At 37.5% G+C, this 5,809-nt stretch overlaps 1 protein-coding gene across 3 annotated transcripts in view; it reads left to right on the top strand.

Annotated features, from left to right (window-relative positions):
- Nucleotides 1–2,358: 2,358 nt before the first annotated feature.
- The window catches only part of LOC126983747 (platelet-activating factor acetylhydrolase-like), a 21,947-nt gene continuing 18,496 nt past the window's right edge, over nucleotides 2,359–5,809 (top strand). Inside the window, exon 1 of one of the 3 annotated variants that reach the window (XM_050836822.1) lies at nucleotides 2,359–2,482. The gene's annotated coding sequence lies outside the window, so the exon portion shown is untranslated. Of the gene's footprint in view, nucleotides 2,483–2,661; nucleotides 2,681–5,809 lie in introns of those variants that run through there. The other 2 variants (XM_050836823.1, XM_050836824.1) reach the window with 2 other exon arrangements.

Below are 5,809 nucleotides of genomic sequence, written 5' to 3'. Positions count from 1 at the left end.
TCGTAACAACACGTAATGCTTCCGAATAACAACATTACCGCTGTCGCAAGACCCCACACTGCTGCTTCTGCTACCTTAACAATTTTCTGATCTAATATCACAGAATTAGGCCAAGCAAGAGTCGTATATCATGGCTGATGCACTATAAATAACATTCGCTTGCGTTAATTGCTCCTTGTGCTGTGGCAATGACCCAAACAATTATTTTTCTGGTCACATAAGAGGAATAGGCCTACAGGGGACACCTCTTGAAAAAAAAACGCACCATGACTTTTACCTCAAATCAAGGTGGTGTGGAAATAAAGTCGAAACCCGAACACACTCACAGTACCATACACCCCGTTTACAGTGTCTCTGCCATACGAGAACACACACGTACGGTCGAGAGGGCTGAGCCTCGATGATGTATGGTTGTATGCTTGCAGTAATGGTTTATACACGCTCATTTCTATACACAAATGAATATATATGTAACAGGAAAAATGGTTACGTTGCCTGCACCTGTTCCCAGAGGGCTGATCCTTGCAATGTGTGGTATGTCTGCAGTAAGGGTTGTACATAATGATTTCTATACACAAACATTTACGTAACAGGAAAGTAAAGAATGAGATGTTTGCATAAGGTTGACAGGGCTGATTCTCGAAGATGTATGTCTGCATTGTTTCTCCCATACACTCCATTCTTGCAGTGAGGGTTATACGTATAATGATTCATATGCTCAAACAAATTTATGTGACAGAAAAATGAAGAATGAGATGTTTTCATAAGGTTGACAGGGCAGATTCTCGAAGATGTATGTCTGTATTGCTTCTCCCATACACTCCATTCTTGCAGTGAGGGTTATACGTAATGGTTTCTATACTCAAACAAATTTATGTAAAAATGAAGAACATACGAGATGTTTGCATAAGGTTGACTGGGCTGATTTCCGGAGATGTATGTCTGCATTGCTTCTCCCATACACTCCAGCCTTGCAGTAAGGGTTATACGTAATGATTTCTATACACAAATTTACGTAACGGGAAAATGAGGAAATGTATATCTTGCTTCTTTCATATATGTACTCCATTTTTGCAGTATTGAAATCTATACACAAACGGGTATACATAACAGGAAGAGGAAAAGTCAAGTAATATGTCTATTTTGAAATGTAACTTGGGTTGAAAATGAAAAGACGGGTTGCTTATGACAGTCGCTGGCTTTCATCTTGACCCCAGTGTTGAGTTTTCGTCCCTGCATCGTTCCCTTGTAGTCTTCTGAGTGGCATTTTCACTTATTGCGACAGCTATTTACGAACGTTTTAATGAATGTTTCCCAAGGTTCCCGGTACAGAAGGGTCAAACTACCACCAGGGTCACAAAACTACCCCTGGGAAAGCTTGGAACTCCCATGAAAGCCTTGTCAAATATGTGAACTTGGGCGGGGAAACTTTTATTAAGAATGTTTTAATGCGTGTTTCTTTAGGTTCCCGGTACAGAAGGGTCAAACTACCACAAAGGTCATAAAACTACACCTGGGAAAGCTCGAAACCCACGAAAGCCTTGTCAAATATGTGAACTTGGGCGGTGAAATATGTTTAAGAATGTTTTGATGGGTGTTTCTTTAGGTTCCTGGTACAGAAGGGTCAAACTACCACCAGGGTCACAAAACTACCCCTGGGAAAGCTCGGAACTCCCACGAAAGCCTTGTTAAAAAATATGTTTAAGAATGTTTTAATGCGTGTTTCCTTAGGTTCCCGGTACGGAAGGGTCAAACTACCACCAGGGTCACAAAACTACCCCTGGGAAAGCTCTGAATTCCTATGAGCCTTGTCAAATATGTGAACTTGGGCGGTGAAATATGTTTAAGAATGTTTTGATGCGTGTTTCTTTAGGTTCCCGGTACAGAAGGGTCAAACTACCACGTACCAGGGTCACAAAACTACCCCTGGGAAAGCTCGAGATCAAAACTCCCACGTAAGCCTTGTGAAATATGTGAACTTGGGCGGCGAAATGGGAAATTGGTATGCATTTGATTAGCATTCTTCATCCTCCTATTTCCCTTTTTCTCTTGCTTCTTATCTTTATTTCTCCATTTCCTTTATTTACCTTACCTTCCCGGGCACAGGTGGGTGGGGCCTGATGTAACAGGTGAAAAAATGATGCCAGATAAACCAAATTCCTTCTTGTCTAAATATTCAACAAATTTTCACGTATCACCCTAAAAAAATACGACCCAATACATTATTCACACCCTCAAAAATAACAGCGAACCACCTAAAGGACTCAACCACTCCATAAACGCCCTGAAAAACGTTTAAAAGGCAAAAATAGTCGAGTAAACGTATATTTTAAAGGTGGCAACTAGGGTAAAGGGACAGATTGGGCGGTTTTCTGCGGTTTTTGGGCTACAGAAGCAAGGGGGGGTGCAGAGGTGCGGGCAAAGCGTCACATTTCGTCTTCCTTCCCGGGTGATTTACCGGGATTTTCACATCTTAAGAAGGGTAAGTGGAGGTGAATTAAGAAACTGCAACCCTTTAACTATATCCCAACAATATATGAGGGTAGATAAGGCTGTCAGTGGCTGGTAATTCGAATATATATTAGTAGATCTCGCGAAGTTTGTCGAGGTGATAGTAAGGCCTCAAAATTTTCGCCTTCCTTTCTTAGTGATTTACCGGGATTTTTACATCTTAAGAAGGGTAAGTGGAGGTGAATTAAGAAACTGCAACTCTTTAACTATATCCCAACAATATATGAGGGTAGTTAATGCTGTCAGTGGTTGGTAATTCGAATATATAACAAAAGATCTCAACCCACATGCAGAGGTGTTGGCAAGGTACCATATTTTTCGTCTCCCTTCCTTAGTCATTTACCGTTATTTTTACATCTTAAGAAGGGTAAGTGGAGGTGAATTAAGAAACTGCAACTCTTTAACTATATCCAAACAATATATGAGGGTAGTTAAGGCTGTCAGTGGCTGGTAATTCGTAAATATAACAAAAGATCTCAAACCACATGCAGGGGTGTTGGAAAGGTACCATATTTTTCGTCTCCCTTAGTCATTTACCGTTATTTTTACATCTTAAGAAGGATAAGTGGAGGTGAATTAAGAAACTGCAACTCTTTAACTATATCCGAACAATATATGAGGGTAGTTAATGCTGTCAGTGGCTGGTAATTCGAATATATAACAGTAGATCTCGCGAAGTTTGTCGAAGTGTTAGTAAGGCCTAAGATTTTCGCTTCCCTTCCTTAGTCATTTTCCGTTATTTTTACATCATTAGAAGGGTGAGTGGAGGTGAACTATGAAACTACAACTCCTTAACTACACTCAAACAATATATGAGGGTAATTAAGGCTGTCAGTGGCTGGTAATTCGTAAATATAACAAAAGATCTCGGCCCAAATGCAGAGGTGTCCGTAAGCCCTCACATTTTTCGTCTTCCTTCCCTAGTCATTTTCTATTATTTTTACATCATTAGAAGAGTAAGTGTAGCCAAATTATAAAACTACAACCCTTTAACTATATCCCAACAATATATGAGGTTAGTTAATGCTGTCAGTGGCTGGTAAATCGTAAATATAACAAAAGATCTCAGCCCAAATGCAGAGGTGTCTATAAGCCCTCACACATTTCGTCTCCCTTCCTTAGTCATTTTCCGTTATATTTACATCATTAGAAGGGTATATGAAGCCAAATTATATAACTACAACTCTTTAACTACACTCAAACAATATGTGAGGTTAGTTAATGCTGTCAGTGGCTGGTAAATCGTAAATATAACAAAAGATCTCAGCCCAAATGCAGAGGTGTCTATAAGCCCTCACACATTTCGTCTCCCTTTCCCTAGTCATTTTTCGTTATATTCACATTATTAGAAGGGTACATGAAGCCAAATTATATAACTACAACTCTTTAACTACACTCAAACAATATATAAGGTTAGTTAATGCTGTCAGTGGCTGGTAAATCGTAAATATAACAAAAGATCTCTGTCCAAATGCAGAGGTGTCTATAAGCCCTCACACATTTCGTCTCCCTTCCTTAGTCATTTTCCGTTATATTTACATCATTAGAAGGGTATATGAAGCCAAATTATATAACTACAACTCTTTAACTACACTCAAACAATATATGAGGTTAGTTAAGGCTGTCAGTGGCTGGAAATTCTAATATATAACAAAGGATCTCTCCACGCGCGCTAGGTAGCAACAATAATAAGGAAGTAAGGAATTTGGAGGTCAACGGCTGAATGGTCATTATAGAAGGTCATTATAGAAGGTCATATTTTACGCCAGTGCTCTTGTAACTACGCATCATTAAACTATCTATCGACTAAAACCATATTTATCTATCTACTAAAACTCAATCTATGTACTGAAACTAATAAGCTATCTACTATTTATCTATCTACTAAAACTCAATCTATTTACTTAACTATCTATGTGCTGAAACTAATGAACTATCTACTAATTATCTATCTATCTACTAAACTATCTATCTTTATCTACTAAACTATTATATGAACTATCTACCTATTTACTATACTATCCATCTTCTAAACTATCTATACTAAACTATATCTTCTAAACTATCTCTTCTAAACTACCTATCTTCTAAACTATCCATCTTCTAAACTATCTACTAAACTATCTATCTTCTAAACTATCTCTTCTAAACTACCTATCTTCTAAAATATCCATCTTCTAAACTCTCTACTAAACTATCTATCTTCTAAACTATCTCTTCTAAACTACCTATCTTCTAAACTATCCATCTTCTAAACTATCTACTAAACTATCTATCTTCTAAACTATCTCTCTTCTGAACTACCTATCTTCTAAACTATCTATCTTCTAAACTATCTCTTCTAAACTACCTATCTTCTAAACTACCTATCTTCTAAACTACCTATCTTCTAAACTACCTATCTTCTAAACTACCTATCTTCTAAACTATCCATCTTCTAAACTATCTACTAAACTATCTATCTTCTATCTAGCTACTGAGGGGAAATAAAGTCTAGAATTAACATAGAAAGAGAGGAATAAGCTTTTTTATTACAAATTTACAGCCTTTCAAAATACAAATAGTCTTGTGAATAGAAAGATAGTTCAATAGATAATATAGAAGATAGTTTAGTAGATAGTTCAACAGTTGTGTGAGCAGGAATATATTTTGTTAGACTAGTTAGTTTAGTTCTTATAAGGGGAAGAATAGCCTTGAAGTACCTAAGATATTTGCTTTATAAGGCTTGCTGAAGTATAATTAGAGGTAGTAGTAGTAGTAGTAGTAGTAGTAGTAGCAGTAGTAGTAGTAGTAGTAGCAGTAGTAGTAGTAGTAGCAGTAGTAGTAGTAGTATTTTTTTTTTCATCTTGCACAAACTGTTATTTATTTTGCCATTGAGAGATATTGCCTCGAGTCATGCATCAAGGCTTTATTCTCTCTCTCTCTCTCTCTCTCTCTCTCTCTCTCTCTCTCTCTCTCTCTCTCTCTCTCTCTCTCTCTCTCTCTCTCTCTCTCTCTCTCTCTCTCTCTCTCTCTCTCTCTCATTAAATCAAGTGGTTATATAATTCTGAAGGACACCTGTATTTTTTTTCTCTCTTCTACCTCGCTATCACACATTGGGTTCTTATAATCAGTTAGCTTACCATTTTCTTCATTGACTCTCTGGTGTGTACTAATTATCTAAACACCACATAACCTTACATTTCAGAACAGTACCCAATACCTTAAGAATACAAACCTAACCCATGTCGATAGGTCATTAAGAAGGGGGTTGGATTGTATCGTGGGATTTGATTTCACGTGACATTCAAGAAAGCAA

This window comes from Eriocheir sinensis, chromosome 54 (genome assembly GCF_024679095.1).
Source record: "Eriocheir sinensis breed Jianghai 21 chromosome 54, ASM2467909v1, whole genome shotgun sequence".
NCBI lineage: Eukaryota > Metazoa > Arthropoda > Malacostraca > Decapoda > Varunidae > Eriocheir > Eriocheir sinensis.
Note: the sequence above shows the minus strand (reverse complement) of the source record. Positions and strands in the feature narration are given on the sequence as shown.